The sequence below is a fragment of the Ambystoma mexicanum genome, chromosome 10 (genome assembly GCF_040938575.1).
Source record: "Ambystoma mexicanum isolate Mex_15411 chromosome 10, UKY_AmexF1_1, whole genome shotgun sequence".
NCBI classification, from domain to species: domain Eukaryota; kingdom Metazoa; phylum Chordata; class Amphibia; order Caudata; family Ambystomatidae; genus Ambystoma; species Ambystoma mexicanum.
This window is the reverse complement of record NC_090932.1, coordinates 670,146,839-670,170,592: the sequence shown is the minus strand read 5'-3', so window position 1 is coordinate 670,170,592 and position 23,754 is coordinate 670,146,839. Positions and strand designations below refer to the sequence as shown.

At 45.9% G+C, this 23,754-nt stretch overlaps 1 protein-coding gene across 1 annotated transcript in view; it reads right to left on the bottom strand.

Annotated features, from left to right (window-relative positions):
- SLC9A9 (solute carrier family 9 member A9) overlaps positions 1-23,754 on the bottom strand; it is a 3,894,960-nt gene that overhangs the window by 881,965 nt on the left and 2,989,241 nt on the right. The gene's annotated exons all lie outside the window — the stretch shown is intronic.

The following is a 23,754-nucleotide window of genomic DNA, read 5'->3' as shown; positions in this document are numbered from 1 at the left end:
TCTCCGTTTGGTCAATAATGTGGTGGAGTCTCCTGTGATTGTCGGTTATGTTCCTGCCAGGAACATAGCCTGTTTGGTCAGGATGAATCAATTTGCCAATGACTCTCTTGAGCCTGTTCGCTAGTACTGCTGTGAGGATTTTGCCATCCTGATTAAGCATCTATAGGGGTCTGTATGACCCACAGTCTGTATCCGGCTTTCCCGGTTTTAAAAGTGGGATGATCACCGCCTCTCGTAGGGACTCTGGCAGTCTGCCATGCTTGAACACCTCATTTAGCATGGCCAACAGCGGGGGGAGCACTTCTTGTTTGTATGTTTTATAGAATTCACTGGGGAGCCCGTCCGTCCCTGGGGCCTTGCACGTGGGCAGGTGCTGAACCACTATCTCCAGTTCTTCTAGCGTGATTGGGGCGTCCAAGTCCTCTCGTTCCCGATCATCTGATTTGGGCAGGCCTATGTCCTCTAATGTTTCCTGAATGTTATGAGCCATCCCTTCCCCTGCGCCTCTGTAAAGATGTTTATAATATCTAAGGAACCCCTCATTCACTCCCTCTTGGGTGTCCCAGCACTGGCCCTCGTCCCCTTTAATTACCCTGATCGCTGGCCGAGGCATTTCGTTTTTATATAACCATGCCAGCAGCCTACCCGGCTTGTCTCCACTCGCGTGTTGCCTCTCAACGTACTTCTTGTAGCTCAGCTTGCAAAATCTATCCCAGTTCTCGATGCTAGCCTGGTGCAGCAGCTTTATCCTGTCCGCGTCCTCCTGTGAGGTGCCCCCCTTACGCATTATGTCTTCCAGCTTCCTCTCTGTTTCCTGCAATTCCCGCTCCATGCCCCTCTGGAGCCCTCTCGATTTTGAAATGGCTGCTCCTCGTATTACTACTTTAAACGCCTCCCACAAGGTTCCCTCCGATTGGACACTACCCGTGTTAATATCAAAATACTCGGTGATCGCCTCCTTCAAGTCCTCCCGGAATCCCGAGTCTTGCAGGGCCTCAGCTCTGAGCTTCCACGTTGGGATTCTCGCTCTGGGGGGCTGGTGTCGCCACTCCAGGACCAAGGAGGAGTGGTCCGATAGCACTCTGGCCTTGTATTCCGCACCCGCCATCTCTCCCACCAGCTCCGAGGCGACAAAGATGTAGTCTAGCCTTGTGTGCAAGTTTTGTGGAGCTGCGTAGTGTGAGTACTGCCTATCTGTTGGGTGTAACTGTCTCTAGACATCTTCAAGTCCCATGTTTCCCAGAAAGGCCTGCAGTGCCTTCGCGGCTGGAGTGGGTCTGTCTGATCTGTCAATTTTAGGATTTAATGTACAGTTAAAATCCCCCCCCCATAAGATCGTGCCGCCCAATAAAGGGCCAATTTTGCCATATAGGGTCCTAAAGTAGGAAGCCGTATCCTGGTTGGGGGCATATAGATCAATAATGCTCACTTCCCTGTTTTCCAGCATCCCCCTCACCACTGTCATTCTGCCTTCTGGGTCTATCGTGGTCTGAAGCAGTTGGAATGGTATGTGCGGTGCCACCCAAGTGATGACGCCCCACGGGTAGGCTGAGTATGTGGCTCCCGTGGTGCACCCTCTCCACTTTCTCTGGACCACCTCCAGCTTCTCCCTAGTGAGGTGGGTTTCCTGTAATAGCGCTATGTCAATCTTCAACCTTCTCAGGTACATCATTACTTTATTACGTTTCAAGTAACTATTAAGGCCCCTCACATTCCAGGTCACCACCCTCAGGCTACCCGACGCCATCTATAGGTTGTCCCGCCTCCCCTCCTGGTTTCTCCCTCCCGCCTGATTTGACACGTGATTGGGCTTGTTTCCCTCCCACTCCCAACAATAAACCCCCCAATCCAACAGCCCTCCCCCCTTCCCTTGCCCAACTTCCAACACTGCACATAACCCCTTCCCTCCCCCCACCCAACCCAACCCCAACAAATGCCCAGCTCCATTCCTGGATCTCAGGCACCCCCGCTTTTGGTCTTGCTTCGGAATGCCGAATGCAGGACCCGGCAGGATGTCACTGGTCTGCCGGTGACCCAACTGATCTATTCTCTGCGGGGATACGAGGGCTGGTTCCGTTAGGCTCCTATGCCATTAACTAAATTCTGCGTGCTCACGGATCATACATGTATATTCCGCCCTATTCACATACCTCTAGCAGGCTATATCCCTTACTATATTCAAGTCCCAATGTCTTAAGCTGCGACACTATGTGCCGCTGCGGTTTGTTACTTATCTTAGCCGTCTTCATTCTGGATGCCCGATTCTTGGGGGCAGCTCTGCCTGTCCAGCTATTCAATAGCATCTTCTGGGGTTCCAAAAAACAAAGTTCTGCTCTTGTGGAACACCTTCAGTTTCGCCGGGTAGAGGAGCATGTATTTGTGGCCTGCTTCACGCAGCCTCCTTTTCACGGTCCCAAAGTTCATGCGTTGGCGTTGCACAAGCAAAGGGGTAATCCAGGTGTGCCGTTATATGTGCTGATGCCCTTTGTATCATGCCACCCTTCCAGAAGTGCTCAAGGATCCTCTCCCGGTCACTGTAATTCAGGATCTTAGCTATCATCGGTCTGGGGGGGGTTCCCGGTGGTGGCCTCCTCATCAGGGCCCTACGCGCCCTTTCCACAGCAAACCCCTGGGACAGAACTCCCCCGGTTATCTCCTGCAGCAACATTGATTCAATATATTCCATGGGGTTAGGTCCTTCAGCTCCTTCAGGCAGTCCGACGATGCGTATATTATTTCTTTGGGCGCGTCCCTCCACTTCCGCCGCCCTGCTTTCCAAGTTGCCCACTCGTTGCACTAAGGCATGAAGTTCAGATTTGTGAGCTGTGCGTGCCACTGTGTTCGGGGCCACCACTTTTTCTAAATCACCTGTGCGTTCCGCTAGCGCTCTTACGTCTTGCCGGAGGAGGTTTACTTCTTCTTGCACTGCCCCGACTTTGAGCTCCAATGCAGCCTTCAGCTCGGTCATGGCCAATCCTAGTTTGGTTTCCCAGGCCACTTTTACGTTGGCTATCGCAGCGAGGAGCTCCTGATCTCTGCCCGCAGCATCTGCACTCCCAGAGCGGGTTTTGTCTTTGCTCTTAGTCCCTTCTGCAACTGGTGATGCCCTTGCATACTCTTCAAACGTGGGTTGCTTACCCTTCGCTCTGGGCAGTTTGGTGGACATCTCAGTGTTTCGGGGCTGCTTATACGTGCCTGGCCACCCAAGGTCTTGGTCCTCGCCAGACTAGGCTGCTTCTGGTGCTCGGACCTCGACAAGCGGTACCCGGGGATCTCTTATACGGCCAGCTCTGTTCCTGGAGTGGGCTGTGTCCTCCCACGTAGTTGTTCAAGGGCGAGTCAGTCCGCTGTGGCTGCCCATCCAAGTCACTGCTGGTCCAGCACCAAGGGCCCACCGTCCGGTGCAAACATTCATTCAGGTGCGAGCACTGCCCCGGCATGTGTTAGCCCTAGGCTCTGTCAAGTCACTGTTGCCCTTTGCACTTAGGTAGTGGTTGTAGAACTCGGCACCAGGCACTCTTCGCTGCTCCCCCCTATTTGCCTACTGTCCAGGTTAGGGGTTGTCTCCCTCTCCACTGTCTCAATTATGTCTGTACGTAGTTCTGACTCTTGAGGGGCATACTGACAACTATGAATGTGCACTGTCCAGCTAGTTTATATGGGGACCTCACTTGCACCCAGGCGTTCCAAAACTGCTCCCACCAGGAGTCCTTCTTGTGTGTATGCGCCCGAACGTGCCTTGATCAGCTGCAGTGAATTGAATGCTCCTGGCTGCCTCCTAGCAAGATCCGGAGCTGCAGGGCTCAGTTCCTCACTTTAAAGTATCCGGCCTGGATACAAATGTAGCGGCTGCTGTTCCGTTCTTCCAGCGGTCTCGCCTCCTGGCGCGCGTCTCATGTAGTATGTTCCCCGTAGTCCTTGAGGTGGAAACAATGTTGCGCTCCGGGCTGTCCCGGGTTCATTATCTTGCAGGCGCAGTGTTCCTGATTGTAGGCGGCCTCCGCTCGGTGCCTGCAGACGCGTGCTGACTCCCCACCTCACAGGGTCACAGCACTGCAACGCTGGTCCAGCCGCGGGCCCCCGTCCCGGGGGCCCAGTTCTTCTCCGTGTACCTTCGGCGCAATCCGTCCAGGGGCCTGACTCTACTTTGTTCGTTGGCCGTTCAGACGACGGGCATTTTTTTTTCGTTTGCCGCAGACCCTCGCGTTGTGAAGCAGGCTCCAGTGTCTCTTCCTCGCAGGTGCACAATACCACATAGATCATGTTAAGAACTAGCAACTGGGTTCAATCGAAAAAGTCTTTAGCTTCATTCTAAACATAACAGTGGACCAAGTTTGCCCAAGGTCTGGAGGATAGCATTCCAGACCCTTTAAGCAGCCGAAGCAAAATCACATTTCTAAACTAACGTCAGTTTCCAGGTTGGAATTTTGATCTGATTTGTGTTGTTTGATCTCAAGAACCTAGTACTGGATTTCTTGACCAGTACTTCACTCGGATATTAAGGACTTGATCCCATCAGACACTTGTGAGTGATCAATAGGGGGCAGAATTCAATTCTCGCCTCTATTGGCAGCCAATGTAAATTGCGTCTCGCCTCAGATAGATGATCTCTCCACTTGAGACCAAAGATTACTCTAACGAAACTATTTTATAAGGTTTGTAATCGTCCATACTCTGGTTTCGATATGCCCAGTAGCATGCTACTACAGTAGTCAATTTCTGATCATATAATACCTCTTGCTACAGTCTCATAGTTGGCTTGGGAGATATAAGGGCGTAGGTGTGCCAGCAATTTAATATAAATGGAGGAGACTATACCACTCACATACGCCTTCATATTCAAATGTTGGTGTAAATAGACCCCTAAAGTTTGTAAATGTCTCTATGCCACTTTTCCTTCTTTGCACGGTTCACATGGCTTTTCTTCACTTTACTTTTCTTCTGCGCTGCTAGTGTGACTTCACATGCCTTTCTTTCACGTTACTTTTCTTCAGCGCTTCTAGTGCAACTTCCTTCTTTCTGTTCCGTGCTGCTTTAAACTGTGTCTCTCCCCTGCTCTGTTTCAGTCAAATGCACGCTGTCAAGTTTCTCTCTCTCACTCACTGGGCAGCGTCGCATCGACAGGCGGTCCCTCTGGATACACAGGGTTGAGGTCAGGGTCTCACCACCTGCCCCTCAGACACCCTTCGGACCAGCAGAGGTCCCAAGGGAACGAGCAATGCGCTGAACGCCACCAGCAGGATACAGGCTGCCTTACTCCAGCTCCTTGGAGGCACGGCTACTTAGCCATGCTGCTGCCCCTCACAAACACTGGGTCAGTGCCTCGGCACACCATTCTACTCCAGACTTCAACTCTTGCTGCTCTCTGCTCCCTGGCTTCTCTGGTCCGGACAGCATCCCCAGCTCGATCTCCTCCTTGTGAAAAACCACACCTTTATAGTTGAAAAACAGTGAAGTGGAGTCAGGTGTGAGTGGTCATTATTAAATGCCTGATCCTGCCTGATTCTATTAGTGGGACAACTTGAGTTCTTTCTGTAGCAGGTTGCCCTTATTTTCCCCATGTTGTTTCTATGGGTAATCTGCATTGATCTTAGTGGCCTCCTCCTCGTCTGTCTCATTAATTGTTGGAAATAGGGATGGGGTGACAGTGGACATAAGGAAATCCTTTAGCCTGGTTTTCCCTCAAGAGGATGGTTGCCCCCTTCCATATTCCTGATGACTGACATGGGTTTTGATGATATTCCCTGTGATCTAGATTGGTAGAGTATGAATGGATATTAATATCAGACTTCTGTCTTTGTTTTAGTTGGCTTTTCATCCTTCCCCACTTTGGGCAATAGACTCTTTCCTTCCTCCCTCTTGGGTCATAGATGAAGGGATTGGAATTAGGGAAAATGAAACCTGGATTAGGGTGACGGGAATCAATGTATTGCATAAAGGCATCAGGGACTTCCTCTTCCTCTTTTATCTCTTTTATCACCTGTCCAGAATACCGTCTCTCGCCTGGGGTATTCCCACAAAGGCAACCCCAGATTCCCCTTCCCAGGTGATCCTCCCTCGCTTCTCCACCCTCAGGGTTGGGATCCAAGGCCGATGGCCCTCCCCTGCCCACCTGAACAGAGGACTCTCTGGGTCTTGTTGGGAGAATACCCTTAGGTTCTCGCATAAACCTGAATGGGAAACTACATTTAGCTATTAAAGTGTCAGTGCCCATCAGCCTGCCACAATCCCGCAGCCATGCCCCACAATTGAGTGGAGACTCTGGTGGCGACTTGGTGCACACCAGTGCGAGGAGGACTAAAGCCTCAATTGTTCCTTGTGGAAACAATGCAGGCTACTTGCTTGCAGTGGCAGGTGGCCAATCACAGATTGCTCTGCTGGCAACGGGAAATAAAAGGCTTCCTGAACCATGGGGCTTTTCAGATGGCTTCAGCTTTGCTGTTACGCCACGCTAAGGCTCCTGGTTTCTTCTATGCAACAACCTCAGACTGTGCTTTGGACTTGGTTGGACTCCTTCCCCTCTCTACTGGATTCTTCTTTTGTTTGGTTGGAACTTTTTGGGTTGTCTCTTGGCTTATTTGGTCTAGGGAACTTTGCTTTTTCTTCCTTTCGATTGTGTTTTTCCTGGCTGGATACCTTGGTAGGCAGGACTTGTGGAACCGAGTACCTAGATTGCCCCATTGATTTTGGAACTGGAAAAGTGTTTCTTTTGCTATCAACCTGGGTCTGGACTGGTGATTGCTCTCTATTGAGAGTCTTGGTTGGCATACTCTGGTTTCTTGAAGATCTGTTACCTTCTTCCAGATTCTTTAGGCTTCCGTCCTGCATATGGATCGCTTCAGGTATTGTATGTTTATAAGCCACAGGTAAGGAGATGGGCGTGGCTTTGTATTGTGATTGGTGTTAATCGCTGGCATTTCCCTTTTCAGCCAGAAGAGAGCCAGGCGTATGCCTCCCATACGTATTGCCTAATCCCGTCTGGAGTGTGTGTGGATTATTCACTCTGTGGCGCAGTTGGGAGGAAAGCTGCCCCCCCTCCCCCCCAAGGGTTTCGTCAGTCCCAAGGTTGGACATAAGGCTCATATTATAGTTACTACATAGTTACTACATCCCCACTATAGGTCTTCAATCAACGTAGTGACAAAGCACAGGAGACCTGCAGGGCAGAGTCTCTCCAATGGAAAGATGAGACTTTTTCATCCACGAATGGTGAAACAGGGAAAGAAATCAAAAACTGCTTTCCATCAACAAGGCCCTGGCCAGAGCTCAAATTCGCTTCAAGGAAGTAGTGCAAAAGAATGCTGGTCAGATTCCTCTTGGGAACACACAGGTGATCGTTTTTCCTTTTGATTAAGTGAACCTTGGTTCAGTGGTATCCAGCAGCTGAAAAATGTCAGTAAATAAACATACATCAACATAAATGTGTATTAAGAAGGCAAGACAGCATAAGGAAAGGCATGAAAAATCAACTATAGCAGAGACTAGTTAGTGTCATTGAGCTTCAGTTTCTCAAAACTGAAAGTTGTCTGTAAGTCTCAGTCTGGCTCATCATCACATAATGTTTCAGCTGCATGTTCCGAGAAGTTTAGAGGATCATTGAGTCAATGCTGATTATCAAGAATATCCATGGGTATTACACATGTGTTTTTCATCATAAGGATTTTCAGATTAAGTGGTTTTGTAGAAGGTGGGGTTTCTTGGTATTGCTGTTGTTCTTCCCAGGCTATCTGGTCTCTGCTGCCCGCAGTAACATTCCATTCCCACAGCTCGGCATCCGTTTGCTTGCCTATGGCTTTGCATTCCTCTGTGCATTTGCCACCCCCTATTACACTTTACTGCACTCTTCCAAGTACGTGGCTTGAGGCAGGGAGGCACATCCACACGTAAGAACCGCTGGATGTTCCTGTTTACTTGTTAGAAGCAGATGTGAAAGTCTCTGTGCACAAACAGATGACCACTGTCTGTAATTTTGAGAGAGACCTCCTTCCACCCATTCTGCTGGCAGGAAGTACATTATGCAGTAAAGTACAGGGTAAAGTGCTTTACAAGCACTAGACAGACAGTGCAACAGAGTGTCCTTGCTGCGCTCAGCAGCAGTTCAGCCCATCTCCATTTGACTTTTATATCTAATGCTTTACATGGGGCTCATTACGAGTACATTGGTATCTCGCTGGTAAATACTCCAAGATACCACCAAACTATAATACCGTTACCACCACTTAGTTCGGCCAGTCTTACCGCCGAATTACAAGTGGTGGTGGCGGTGTTAGTCCCCATTCAAGTGGAGTCCATAGGACTCCATGGAGGATTTCGGCAGAATTGCCGTGGCGGTAATTCCCCTAAAATTTGGCGTAAAGGTGGCGGATTTACCTTCAGCTCAGAGGTGCTGGAGGTGTCTCCTCTAATTTTCCATCAAACTCATAGTTGGGCGGTGCAGTAATGCGGGGCAACAGTATAGTCTTCTATTTTTTCAAACATGTATTTTCTAATGTATTCTTTACTGAATGTTTACCACTGCCGAAAACAATCTATATTTTATTGATGGAAACGATTAGTCACAAAACAATAGACAAAAGTGAATAATGGCTGGTCGAGATTTAGGCCCTGATTCATGGAATTATTTGCGTGTAAAACAGGGATTTGCGTGCCATTCTGCCCGCAAATCCAGCTATGACGAATGGGGATTTGCGGGCAGAAAGGCACGCAAATTCCCGTTTTACAGGCAAATTATTCCATGAATCAGGGCCTAAATGTAGATGGAACCATGGACAAAACATGCTCCCATTTAGTCCTGATTGTAGTGACATTTCTAACAGTTTCCCACAACATTTAGACCTTCTAAGTTGGGTAGGTTTATACAATGAGAAAAAATGCTTGTTGCAGTTTCCAGCTCGGAAACTTTTATGAAGTTAGACAAAACTGCTGTTAGGGGAAAATCCACAGAGGTTTATTTTTTACGAAATTGACAGGGATGTCTGCCCGTCAGATAGCTCAGTGGCTTAAGTGTGTGCGGCCGAGGTTCTGCGATCACCCTGCATGCCTGACCAATCAGAAAACCGAGGTTAAAAAAATGGTGGCGTGACGTTAAATTGAGTAATAGTGACAACTGTTATTTGCACCTGCAGTCCGACACCATATCAAACATTATGTATGTAGATTCAGGACTTTTGAAGCACCTTTGGAGAAGTTCCAGTTGCAAAGCTTGTTGTGGGAATCCTTTTACTGAAGTCATGACCCAATTTCTCCATTTTGCTGAGATTTGGAAAATATCTTCATGAAATGTGTTTGCCCCTTAGTTACACATGCCCTCTTCATGTTTTTCTTTTGCTCCTGGACCTTTGATGGCTACTAGCATCGTATATGCCTAAATTATCACACGGCACTGCCCATCGTTGGAATCATGAGATAATGGCCTCATTCCAAATGTCGTGGTCCAGTAAATATCTGCCGGTTATTTCATTGGCATCATATGTTTTGGCAACAGTGGAAGTACCACCGGTATTACCGCACTGCCAAAGTTTGGCATTGAAAAGAAGGATGCACCTCAGCCAAGTGCGGGAGGTACATTTTCCACTTTGACCCCAAGACTGGAGGAATAACCGGCGACGGAATTAGCACCTCCAACCCTCCTTGAATGGGGCGGAAACTGCCCCGCCCACTGCGGTCATTGCAATGCCCCGAGAAGCAGCAGCAGTCGAGTTTGCCAGCAATGAAGCCCAATCACTTTCTTTTGAAGGCTGTTTTTTTTGGGAGGCGGGGGGGGGGGGTACAATGATGAATCTGTAATTAAAAAGCCTCTTCTTTGGACTGAGAATAATTATAGATTATTTTAGGTTGAAGATATGTAATCAGTCTCTGTGCTGTTTTGCAGCCATTTGGTCGACATGTTATTATGCTCCAGAGCGCTGTATAAATCTTGCTGGCAGTGCAAGCTATTGTAGCTATTAGAACTCGGTGGCAAAAAAAAGACAGATTGCCCTGCCTTGGCCCTGCGCAAAACGTATTGTCTGCCAGGGCGCCTGTTGTTGGTTCATTTATCTGTTGTGATGGTCTTACATGGTGCAAATCAAGCCCCACGGGTGTGTGGCAGCCAGTCCGTCTGGTGGACATCCGAGGGGACGTAAGGTATGAAATAATGCAACCGCAGGGATAATATGTACATGTTTCTATTAACCCTTGTAAACAAAAAGAGGGGGTGTGAGATAGCACAGTTTGACGGATTGAAAGGGTAAAAGCAAATAGCCGTAGAACCAAAGAGGTGCGAGAAGGGCAAGTGGGAACATTTTCAGGGGCGTGCATTCGACTTTAAACTTGGCAGGCAAACAAAGGAGCGCTGTGCTACAAGGGGCGACAGCAAGAGCAGGGACGTCATTTCGCCAAAATACCAGGGGTAGCGGAAGTGACATCACACGACCCTTGAGCCCCTGATAACATCACAGGAAGTGATGTCATCTGACCCCACCCCAAGTGACACCAGGGAAGCGATGGAGCAAGACCTTTCACCCCTTGACAAAACAGCAAGTGGCATCATATAGATAGCATTATTTCTAAATACACTATGAAAAATATTGTTACGTATCACTGTAAAGTGATATACATTGCATACAAGAAAAATCAGTGCTTCTAGGCCCATATTATCAAATTGCTGTGAATGAAAGCAGACGTCCAAGACCAAATGATAATGATGTGTTATTATATAGCACTTAGTCTTAAGCGCTTCATATAGACCAAACATACATACAATATCAACCAACCTGTGTTGGTACTCATTTATCAACCTCAGCAGGAAGAAAGGCTTAGTTGACCTTGCTGGGAGTCGAACCTACAGATCACATGCACATTACAGCAGTGAGAGCTCTATCCACTGAGCTATCTTACCGGCTACAAGAAAACCAGCCACTCCAGAAACAAAGAGCCATATGATGCTGGCCACTGTCGAGGAGGCTAAAAAAAAAAATCGTTTTAGTTTAATTTTTAGGGGCAGCAGGGGGGACCACAGTAAAAGGGTACAATAATATGGCACAATTTGAAGAAGAGAATATTGACGGTAGAGTGAGAACGATATTGTGGGAGGGTCACAGAGGGTTGCATGCAGGGGGACAGGTTAGAGAGGGAATTAGATATTGTTTGAAGTGATGGGCCTTCAGCTCTTTTCTTCATTGTGACAGAAAAGGGGGCAGTCTGATGTCCAGCGGGATGCTGTTGCCTATTCCCGTTATGCCGGTAGAAAAGGCGTGCTTCCCCGTCTTTACCTTTTTCGCTTTAGCTATTGGGTGGCGCAAAAGCCCCACGTATAAGCAAAACTATTGCATTGGACTACAGCTACAAGAAGATGGGAAATGAGAAGGGACATACAGGCTGGAGGTTTCCTTTGGGTATTTACCCACCAATTGACTGGCCATGCTAATCTCTAGGGTCATTCCTACCCACTTTCTACCTCTTTCCCACTCAAATCACATGCACCTTGGATCTCGTTGAGGGAGATTTCCCAAGCAGTAACATCAGATTTGTGGTCAAATATTCTCCAATGTTATTTCAAAGCAGTCTTCTAAGAGTTAATGGTCTAAGTGGAGCTGTAAAAAAGCTACTGGTGTAATAAAAATGTCTGTAATCGAGTGTGCCTTTAGCCACTTGATTTATAAACAGTATGTGTGTCCTTCATTGAAGTCCTGTTAAAAACGAGCATTGGCAAAGCCAACAGTTTTGGCTTGTGTATGCATAATAGATGGGCGTTTGCTCTGCACTGCTATTTTATGCATAGATTCTGTATCATTTTGAGCTACTACTTTTAATTAAGCATTCATACCGGATCCGACTGGCCAGATTGGGTGTTATCTGCCCAGGACCTGAGATAAAGGCCCAAGCGTAGCAAGAGCTTTTAATGAGGGTCCCCGGGCCAACAGCACCTGATCTGGAATGACAGGGATGATATGAATGCAATTAGCACCCTGGTTGCCAATCTGGTAAACCAAGCTGCTGAGAGCATTGTATTTTGTTTGAATAAACAGGACTCCTTGCTGCGTCCCGTTTATTCAAACAAAATATTTTAGCAAGATAGGTGCTTAGGGACTGTAAATGGGTCTCCATACGGATCACCTCTTCCATTTCCATGGACGGCCAGCATGGACAACAGGAGGAGGCAGCTGCAGCGGCGACAGGTGCCACCACTGCAGAAATCAGGTAACTGGGGTGGGATTAAAAGAAGAAGGGAAGGGAGGGTGGAGGGAATATGGCGGGGCAAGCAGCCACCAGGTTGCTCGGAACGTGGGATTAGATCGGTAGTTTCAGGGAGCGTTCCCAGCAACCTGAGTGGTTGCTGCCGCCGGCCCTGGGTGCTGTCCTTTAATACCATTTCGGCAATGCCTATTCCATGCTTACACAAAAGTCAAAACTGTTGGCATTGGCAATGCTTGTTTTAACAGGACTTCAGTGAAGGACACACATACTGCTTATAAATTAAGTAGCTAAAGCACACTTGGTTAAACCATTTTTGTTACACCAATAGATTTTTTAGAGCTCCAATTAAGCCATTAACTCTCAGAAGACTGCTTTGAAATAACACTGGCGGCAATTCGACAACAAATCTGATGTTACTACTAGATGGAGCTAGTTTCAGTTCTAGGTTTGCAATCTGGTGATGTCTAGGCGCCTGGTGTTGTGTTTGGGTAATCATCACCTGTACATGTTTGCAGATCGGCCATGTACATTTGTACCTTTGATGTGGGGGTGGTCTATCAAAGTATTTGGAGGGCCTTAGGTGCATAGCTTGCCTTGACCTGGCTTTGACAGGGGTCACATGAAGAGGGTTCATACTTCTGTAGCCTAGGAACTAGTGCATAGAAGGCCTGGGTAGCTATGAACCATGTGTGTTCTGCTATGTGCCTATATTAACTTAAAGATGCTGCCGAGAGGCGGTGCTGTTAATGCTGTGATTCCATTTTGCCTGCGTGGTACTTGTTTCAATTCAAAACGCTTCTTTTCAAGTTATAACTAGCGTGTATATTTTACAATGTAAGTTTCCTACGTGTATTCTTATTCCCACAAGTTTATTTTTGTTATATAAAAAACAATATCAGAGCTGGTATTTCATTCACATTTTTTTATATGTTCTAAAAAGGTGGCAACATACAATAGGTCACTTCCTCTCGAGCGTGCTTATCTGGGCATGAGGGGCAACCAAGAGGGGGTTCTGGATAGACCACGACAAGAAGTTGAACTGGATCCGAAGTGTATGCCTCAAACACTTGGCATCCATTGTAGGTGAACCACCATTTGGTGGAAGTAGGAGGTTAGGCCACCAACATTGTTGGAGCAGGAATGAGAGCAAAGGAAAGACATCAAAAGCTCCTAGGACAGGACAGACCAGTCTAGGGCAAAAAGATGCATGTCAGCCTAGAGAACACAACATGTACTGTACAGTCTCACAGCTACAGGAAGACCCCCGCATGTTGACGCTCTCATCAATTGCATGCTTGAGTCCTCACAGACAGTACTCCCTAACAGGTAATGCCATGCTTAAGCATACGTTGCCCAGACTAGATGCACCAATACCCCTTGCATCCTAGTCCAGAATCACCACAGGATCTCTGGGGAAACATAGGTATCCATTGCAGCCACACCCCCTACAGGCATTTGGAGTTCACACGTGTGAAAGTCACTGCCCAGAGGGAGAAACGCTACGACCCAGGCACTGCGAAGTTCTGAAGAAGGTTGGGGGAAAAAAAAGAGTCAAGAATCTTTCAACACAAGTCAGCCAATCTACTCTAGCAAAGGTATTTCTAGAACGGGTTATCATGCTGTTCTTTCTAGAGAGGGGCACCTGCTACCCTTTTTGTATGTTTCTAGATTATATTAGCATCCTCTGTAGGGGAGCAGGCCAATCGGGAGGCTAGGAATGTGGGCTGAATCTCTCAATGTTTGCCTGCGTTCCAAGCCGCTGATAGCCGCTTCCCCCGCCCACCATGTTCACCCCAGCCTTGACCCTTTTTTAACTAATCTACCTTCCCCACTTACCTCATTGCGGTGGCAGCACTCAATGCTGTTGCTTCCTCTTCGTCGTCTTCATGCATGAGGTTGCCATGGAATTCCCATTCCATGGTGGCCATCTTTGAACAGCCTTTTTGTTCCGTGTGCAGGACCACGCAAGGCGACCCGTTCACGGAATGAAAATACTTTAAATTAGCCCCATCCCAGCCCATGGGACAGGTGCAAATGGCGTTAATCGTCTGTTCCTAGGGCTGGAAGGGGTGGTAACGTCCCAGGGTCCTGGTTAAAAACCCTTGCCTCACTCAGGCTTTTAACTCGTGCCCTGGGCCATTACCACCCATTCCAGCCCTTGGAACAGGTGGTTAATGCCATATTAAAAAAGTAAAAGTACAAATCTCTATATATAAAGCTGAATGTATGTATGTTTGTGTGTGTGTATGTTTGTCTGGCTTTACAAATCCGCACCGTTGAACCTACGTCTACCACATTTTGCAAGGATTCCTCTATTGTCTAGGGCAAGATCATAGTCTATGTTCGGATGCAAAAATCTTATATGCAAAAAAAGTGTGTATGTTTGTCCGGCTATACAAATCCGCACTGTTGAAACCACTGCTACCAAATTTTGCATGTATTCTTCATTTGTCTGGGGCAAGATTGTAGTCTATGCTTGGAAGCAAAACATTTATTCTGTAGACACTCTCATTTACTGATGCTCAACCCGATTCACTACAGTAGGTATTAGAAGGAGGCAACATTTGCAAAAGTGTCTTAAGCAAAATGTTCAATATGTTGGTTATTCCTTTAAAATGTATTACTACAGTATACAGTTTGAAACTGTTTATTGCAGCAGTTTTAAAGGGAATTTAAATAATTGATGTTTACATTTCTTTTATCGCGCCACTCCAAATATGGGAAATGGCAAGGTTACAGTTTTCTTAAGTTCATTCACGAGAAGAGAGCATAATCAATCAATCGTTCTTGGACATTTTCTCAAATGTGCTGAAGCCATTAAGTGACTAAAACATGGCGTACAAAAAATGAACATCACTTGGAAAAGCTCCATCTGATGCAAAGCGGAAATCAATATCAAGAGCTTCTGAAACACAACAACAAACTGCAGCACGACTTGCCGACCAGAGGACAAGAGCAACTTCCTGCAAGGCAAATGAGATGCCAGAGCAAACTGAAACAAGACTTGCCGACCAGAGGACCAGAGCAACATTCTCCAGGGCACATGAGACACCACTCGATCAGGACACAGGCAAGGCTGGGTACCCCAGCTAGTGTAGTAATACAAAAAAATACAAGTAAAGGTTCAGATGAAACATGAAGACGTGTGGATGGCTCGACTCAATGTGAAAGGTGTTTTTTGAAAAAACAGCAGTGGAAACTATAGCCTTTTTGGTCTATCCTCACCATCAGCAAGGAACAAAGAGAACAATCAGTTGATACACATACGTACAGCAGCATTAGCTACAGAAAATAGCATAGCAATTAGGATGGAGTTTCATAGTTAGGGGCAACAAACCACCAAAATGACCCTACAGTCAAAAACGAACACGCACAACATGAAGAATCACTATCAATTAACATTGCACCTCACCTTGACCTGAACCAGACCCAGGTGAATCAAAGGCACCAGAAGAAAAACATACCCACAATAATCCATCTCAAGGTAAAGCATCAAAAGCTCTCACAAACCCCAACTATAGAGGTCTATGAGCTTTGAATAAAAAATGTATACTTGCAAAAAAACGTTTCAAAGCTAGAATATGTTATGCACTGTATCTGTAATGCGCTTGCTAGACCAAGAGCAACTAGGTGCTGTGACAATATTTGAGGAGGATGGGTTTATTACTGATGGTAGAGCCCAAGTCTTCAAGGCATTAAGACAATATAGCAATATGCGCTTAACCCAGAAAAATGTCAGAGGTTAAGATTAATTCTGATCCTTCCAGCCATCAATCTCTGTTTTGTCAACCCAAATGAGACGAGTATGCACAGATGTGGGTCCTGTGCCTGCTGGGCCTAGAGACCCAAGGTACTCCTCACAGATGAGGCCCAACAAGGCCGAAACATGCCTGGAGATGCTTATGGTCTCGTGCAGAAGGGATGTGACCTAGCAGTTTGGACTGGACTTCTCTTTTTGGGGTGGGACCAAGCCTGATTTGCATTTGGTCTTTCCCCTTCTGTAATGGCTTGGCAGGCAGGAACGATCGGCTGGAGGGTTGCCCAGAGCAATGCCAGAGTTTAAGATCAATTTTGAACCTTCCAACCATCAAATCTTGTGTTTTGACATAGTCACCTGAAGGGGGACCAGCATGCACAGACTTGGGTCCCGAGCCTGCTGAGTCTAGAGCCCCATGCTACTCCTCACTGATGAGGCCCAACAAGGCCGAAGCGTTCTGGGGATGCTTGTGGTCTTGTGCAGAAGGGATGTGACCTAGCAGTTCAGGCTGCACTGCCCCTTTTGGGGTGGGGCCAAGCTTGATTTGCATATGGTTTTTCCCCCTTCTGTACTAGCTTGGCAGGCGAAGGTTTGGAGGGCTGCCAGAGCAATGCCAGAGGTTACCATTAATTCTGAACCTTCCAGCCATGACCTCTTGTGTTTTGCCTTACCCCTGGATCTGAACAGGAAAAGTGTGCCAAAAATGAACTGCCATCGTAGTGGAGGCCGTGCCTCCCGTAATCACTTGTTTATAGCTTCAGATATAGAGGAGCAGCTTGACTGAACAGGGACGGTGGACAGTTGGGACCTAATGCGAAAACTAGGGTGTGGTGGTGAAAACAAGGACATGTGCCAAGCAAAGAGCATTACATTCATTTACATTTTCCACTGGAGCCAGTAGATAGTGTGAAGAGCGCGTGCACTATGCTCACATTTCTTCACCTTAAGAAGAAGACAAGGTTTAGCATTTGGACCCTCTCCAGCTGTGCCAGTAATGGTTTGGGCGGCCTAAATGGACACCGTACCCGTATGGTAGCTCCAAAGATACAAATGCTTTCACTAAAAATAACCTTTTTGGTGAAAGAATCCAGAGGGAGTAATATTTAACATTCAAGTGATTCATAATTAAGGCTCCCAGTTTTATGTAATTTATTTTCCGTCATTTCCGTCTGTATTTACTTTTTGTCAATTATTTCGGTATTTAGCCACATTTCTTGATTGTCATATAAAAGGAAAACTTGCAACTAGCATATTTCCGCATTTATTGGAATTAAACAATGCATTCACTCAAGCCGACATGCAGCCATGCAGGACACAAATAGAACCGAGTTATTCCGCATCAATGGTAGCACCATTTTCACCATAACAGCAAATGCTTGCTCCTGTGATTGCTGCTGACCGCGGATGTATGCTGTCAGCAATTAAAAGACTTTGAAACAGTTATTCATACAACTTTTACCTTCTGCATGCTGCCAGTCTACAATGCAATTGGCCTGAAATGCATGATTGACAGCATAGGGAACCAATCAGAAAGACCTGCTTTTCCATTTTTATAAATAAATATAGACAGAAAGCAGAGTGATTTCCTTCTGTATTTCTGTGTAAAAATCAGTAAAAACAGACAACTGGAAGCCTTATTCGTAAAGCGCAATGATTGCAAACAGGTCACCTTCGGGCAGAAGGAGAGGAGGAAAAAAGGGAAACACAGAGGAGTAAGAATGGGGAGAAAGAACAGTGAAACATTCATGGAAGGATTCAAATCGTGATGTATGCTCCTGTTGAAGGAGATACATGCTGAGGTGTGTGGTAGGTTGTCAGACGTGGATCTTTGAATGATGCAGGTTGACTTGGAAGGACATTCCATTAGCAGAATGCTTGGGTAACGAGTATGGCCTTGATCACCTTCCTGAACTTAAGTGGTTCCTCAGGTCTGTCGGAATTTCACTCCTCAAGATGGGACCTTGCAATGAGATAAGTATCTGATTTTTTTCTCCTTTAGTTATCTGAAGTAAGGCTGCCTTACTTCACAGAGGGCCTCCAGAGGTCTTCAATGTTCCTTGGATATCGTAAGAAGGGAAATATAGCTTGGTCATTATTTCCAATGTTCCGAGCGGGTCAGGAGTAGGGTCTTCAGCAGTATCCTTTGCTCTGTTAGCAGTCAATGTAAGGATTGTTGCTCCATTGTTCTGTGGTCACAGTTGTTGAAACCTAGACATAGACGCACTGTTCTGTTCAGAACCAATTTTCGTAGGTTGATCAACACCACACACTGATGGTTCCAAAGACAGCTTAACTGGACCTGGCACTAAAGAGCTTCTCATGCTATCTGGCTAAAACTCAGGCTTCCATACACCAGACTGGGTCAGACAATCCAGAATATACGTCTCTGATACATGACATGCTCATTTCCTCATCAAAATCAAATTCTTGACTTTGACGGGCAGAAATACTGTTCACAGCCCAATGTACTTAAAGTTTCAGGAGGATCTTGTTATCAGCAAATATAAAAAAGATATATTTGGAAATTATAAAAAAGAAAGCGAGGCAGGTGAACGAGCAGCTGAACGTACACATTAAAGACTGGAGGTGAGGCTCTGCCCCCTGGCTTGCAGAAATCCAAATGGAACTGCAAAAAGCTGGGATGAAATGGTGGCAATGCAGGCTGTGCCTTAAATCCAAAAGACATGATGCAATCTATTGGAAGGCCATACTGGAAGCACCTGTTGAAAATAGGTAATTCAGGAGAACAAAATGGGTGACCGTTTCAGCTGGGGCTGATAAGGTCAGGAAAATCAGTGAATTGCAACCGCTGCCATCCCACCGCACAGCCGCAATCGATGTTCCCACCATTTCAGGGCGTTCACCTGGTCTAAAGGTCTAACATTGTAGCAGGAAAAGGAAGTTGGGCTATGGGTTTAATGTTTGCAGGATTGGTAGGGTTCCGGTTAGGGTCTTTGAAGCGATGGGTTTAGGACTACAAACGGTTTCTGGAGCACCAGCAGTTCCATCCCAATTGTCAATATGGAGCAAATAAGTTGTCAACATTTGCCAATTAAGAATTATTGCAGAAATGTCAAGCAAGGAACAAAAGGTTCTAGGTTAAGCCTGTGCACTTCGGTAACTCTAGTGTATTGTCAAACACCTTTTCTGTTAATTGTTCAAATGTAGTAAATCCTGGGTAGCCCAACAGGATCAAATATGATGCAAGTGGCAAGATACGACTGGCTGAGTAAGGCATGGTACCAATGCAGTGGTGAATATGGCTAGTTTTCCTAATGAAATGGAATGATAGATTGACAAAGTCAGTGGGCTTAAACTTGGGAGCGGCGTTACAAACCCTTTGCTTCATGAGTTCTACTTATATGCATATCATTAAATGTTATTTGCTTTAATGAAACCCTCATGTCTGCAGGTGAAAATGTTAAGAAAAAAACACACTGCTTCAATAAGGGTCATTTGAACAGCGAAGTGCTTCACCATGTACACATATGCCAAGGAATATATGACCTAAAACCGTACCAGATACCCCATACATCACCATTCAGTGTGAACATTACATTAATTGTACTAATATTATCCTTAGAACGTGATTTTCTTAGGGCCATTTTTGTTAGTAGAGTTGTATATTTTCTTCACATGGTATATGCCTGTGAGGAGACACAATGTCACATGAGCTTAGAATGCCCCAATAAATGGGCCTTATTAAAAAACCCAGCAGATGCGCGGCGTAAGACTACCTAGACTCAAGAACTCCAGGAAAGTAGATGGATGCTAATTTGCTGCATTGAAATAGATAACTTGTGGTGATTGTATCTGTTTTTTTAAAAATTAAAATATTTTTTTCAGGTATGTTGTTGCTCCCATTCAAGTGATTCTAAGATGTGTACTGTATTTATGATGTGTAGGTGGGGTGAGTTACAGCAAACACAAGGTTCAAAGCAGCTGAAAGATTGTAATAAAGACATTTAAGTCCGATAAGTATGAGCCTATATTAAGTTTCAAAGGCGGTTGTTTGAATCAACTGAATTTGGTACTAATTTATCACTTTGGGGTTTTGGATCATAGGCGTGAACAACCTCCCAGTTCCCTCTTGACTCAACTGCAAAGTCACCAGGGGCTTACGGGCATACCTTGACTCAAAAACATCTAGAGCCATATCATCATGTAGGTCTTGCTCTCGGTTCCATATTTTAGCTAACTGCAGGCTCATTGCCTCACTTGGAGTTACCTGTGTGGTTTCTAGCTGCCACATGATCATAGTATGCCTCTCTTGAGGCCCTTTTCTTTGCTATTTAACTCATACAAAACAGGGCCTAAAAATCATCAAAATCTGGATGAATTAACAGAGCTCAGACCAAAGGAATCACAACAATGCAGATGAGACCCTGTGGTCCGGACCCCTTGGAGGCTGTTGTGCCGTGGTTCTCAAAGGTTTGGGTGAGTGCCTAGTGATTAGATCTGATTGACAGCATTCAGCCTCAAGCTGCCCAATGCAGCGCTCTTTTGACTTTGTCCCCATTTTGAACTGGGTCCCCCTGGAACTCTGGTAGCTTTAGGCTTCATCACAGGCGGGATCTTGGGGAGGGTCAGCCTTATGTGAGTACTGCTCTATGTTGTGGAGGTGCAATGTTGATCTTCCATTCCAGGGGAGAAATGTCTCCCTTGGTGGCAGTGCTGGAAAAGATACAGAGGGCTCCCAGAATTGAAAGGCAAATGCAGAGACACTCTGGGGTTTGCAGGTCTGTGGGCAGGAGGCAATTGATAACAAATATCTTTGGTATTTGGAGGGTGATGCAACATACCTTGTTGTTCTTGTTCACTCAATTGTGTTGCTCCCAGTTAGACCATGTATGAAACAGGTTACAAAATATAACTACCAAGCCCTGTCCAAAAGGGCCTCTCACTCTTTCACACATTACTCTGAGGTCGTCCAACCTTAGGCTTGGTGTAAATGGTTGGCTATCAAAAGGGTGATTGACAGGTGTTGGGGTAATTCTATTGAGGCTAAGCTGGAGGCATACAAGAAATGTATTACCCCAAGCATATTATATGCACTGGAGGTCCTCTCAGAGTAGGTGGTTCTCTGGTTACAAAAGTTAGAGGCAAAAATACTGCGTTCACTGTTGGGCCTTCCGCCGGTGATCCCAGTTGAAGTGATAAGGTTAGAACTATATGTGATGAATCCTACGGATCCCTCACTAAACCCCTTCCTCAAGTCTCCCAGGTGGCCAGGGAAAGGCAGATGCTTCCTGATCCTGACCTCGGGAGTGGTGTTCTGCGGCAGGATCACCTGGGAGGAGCAAAGGTTCAGGGAAGTGAGAAGAATCCGTGAGGCGAGACACAGTATTTGCCTTCCTCCAAGGAAGCCGTATCCCAATACCAAAGTATATAATTGCTTGTTGCCACAATAACCTAGCTGTTCCACATATTGAACACCTTAATGTGGGTGAAATCAGTCAGAAATCCTGTGGCATAAAAAGGACTAAAACCCCTTCTCAAACCCATAGAGGTACAAATGCCCCTAACTCCAAAGGGGGTAGAAAGGAAGTTTGTGACTAATAATCGCCAAAAGTCTTGAAAGCCTTATTCCTCTTTCTAAACAAGACTGGTGTATAATTTGCATAATTTGTGTGATACTCCTTCAATAGATATTGTAGAGAGCGGAAATCAAATTATCAAAGTAGAAAAGTTTAGGAAAACTAAATTTTTTGGCAGGGGACGAAGAAGAAGGATGCAGAGGAACATTGCTGAAGGAGCGGCCAGCTAATTAGTGTAGATGACCTACACCTGAGGGAGACTGAGAGGCTTATAAAGTCCCGTCAGGTTCAGGAATTAGAGAAGCATGAGAGGAGAAAGCAGGGCAGGCCGTGTATAAAGCTGAAAGTGAAGTTGGAGGTGAAAGAATGCACCCGGACCACTGCAACACGAAAAGCGGTTGAGGGTCCTCAGAGGGTCTTTGCCTGGAGTTGTCCCTGTTGAAGAGATTGCACAGTGGGAAGTGTGAGAAAAGGATGCTTGCCCATCGAAGACTCATTGTACAGAGGTTGCGCAGCGGGAAGCAGAAGTAGCGAGGGAAGTGTGCCATCTTTAGAGGCTTAGAGTGGCGCAAGCAGAGGTGGACCAGAAGAGGTTGTTCGCCAGATTGCGAGGGGCCACAATGACGGAAAACCTGCAAACACCAACCGCAGCGTGAGCGAGCTACTTACCCAGTGAGTTCACACCTTGCAAGCGACTCCAGAGCACTCCAACGCTGTTTGCGTGTTAAAGCCAGGCAGTTTCACTCGCGTGAAGAGTGAAAGAAGCAGTAATTACAATTTTGAACACTGAACTATTCGAATGCAACAAAAGTTATACTTATTTAACCAAAGTGACTATGCAAGCAAGTGTGTGAGTTTGTGGAAGGCCGAAACAACCAGTGGGGAAGCTTTAATAAAAACAAAAGCTTACAAGCAATACCCAAGCCAAGAGTATTTAAAAACTCAGCAATATCAATACAACAAACATTGCCCAAGGTGAGAGCGGAATATTGGGAAACCCAAGAGTTGTAAGACTTGCTGCTCATGAGTTGTGCAATATAGATCGTCAGGTGAAATGAACACACATTGCAAAAGCCAACACAGAAGCAGAGTAAGACCATATCCTGGTCACTATTTGGTTGATGGTGTAAAGGGGAAAGAAAGGTGGCAACCCAGCTGCCCTTCTGGAGAAGATTATCCAGAAGGAGAGGAGCATAGTTGAAAAGGACTCCCAAATAGCACTAATGTGATTCCTTCTATCCCCAGAATTGGTTTAAAGTTTGATGCCAAGAAACTTTGTGAAGTTGTTGTTCTCAGTTGGAAGTTACCACTGAAGTACCCTTTGTTCTTTTGTGAAGTATTGAGCGAGCAAGAGAGTATACCCCTATGGCAAGTTGTTGATGTAGAAGGCATGGCATGGGAGTAAACCAGGTAGTAGTTGATAAAAGTGCTAAACAGTGGTTCTAACAAATAAAACTTGTATTAATTGTGACATTGAAAGGAGAACTCTGTACAGCCACTGTGGAAGTGTTACATTACTTCAGAAAACAATGTTTGTGGCAAATTATCCTCACAAAGACAATTGCTGTTGTTTACTTGAAGAAAACAAATGTGAAACGTGTTCTTACTCCAGGAGGAGCTGGAACATACTAATTCCTTTGGTACATTATTGATATAATGGACCTTTTTGTTATCAAGTTTAAAACCTCAAGAACTGTGTTGGAATCAGGATTTCCTTATTTCTTTTGAACTGTGGAGCAAAACCTTGCTCAGATCTGGGGAAAAGGAATTCACCCAGGTTATGGGAAGAGACACTGATCATATTGTGAATTTGATTGCATGCTATATGTTTGTTGAATTGAACTGCCATGCATTTCCTTGTTGCTTTGTTGAATGTATAAGTGTGAGGGACAGATATCCTTTTGTTAGAGTGTTTACTTTAGTTTATCTTAGGCAGGAAAATCCTCGTCGGGGTAGGGATAGTGAGGTGTTCATCCAAACTTTTGATTTAATAAAATGGCTAATCTCGAAAACACTTCAAAAATTTGTCCGCCTCAAATTTCTGATCCCTTACATGGGGCTACGGTCCCTTATGTGGCTCTGGAAAATGGGAAAGTGCAAGTTCTTCTTAAAAGTTGATAAGGAAGGTGCTGTTAAAGGCTCTTTACTGGGCGTAACAGTGGCCCATGCAAACTTGAAATCGTCGAATATAAAGTATAAGGAATTGGTAGCGACTTTAACAGCTCACTTAGATGTGATTAAGCTGCCTTTTCCCACTTTACATGACCAAGCGCTGTTCCCTCG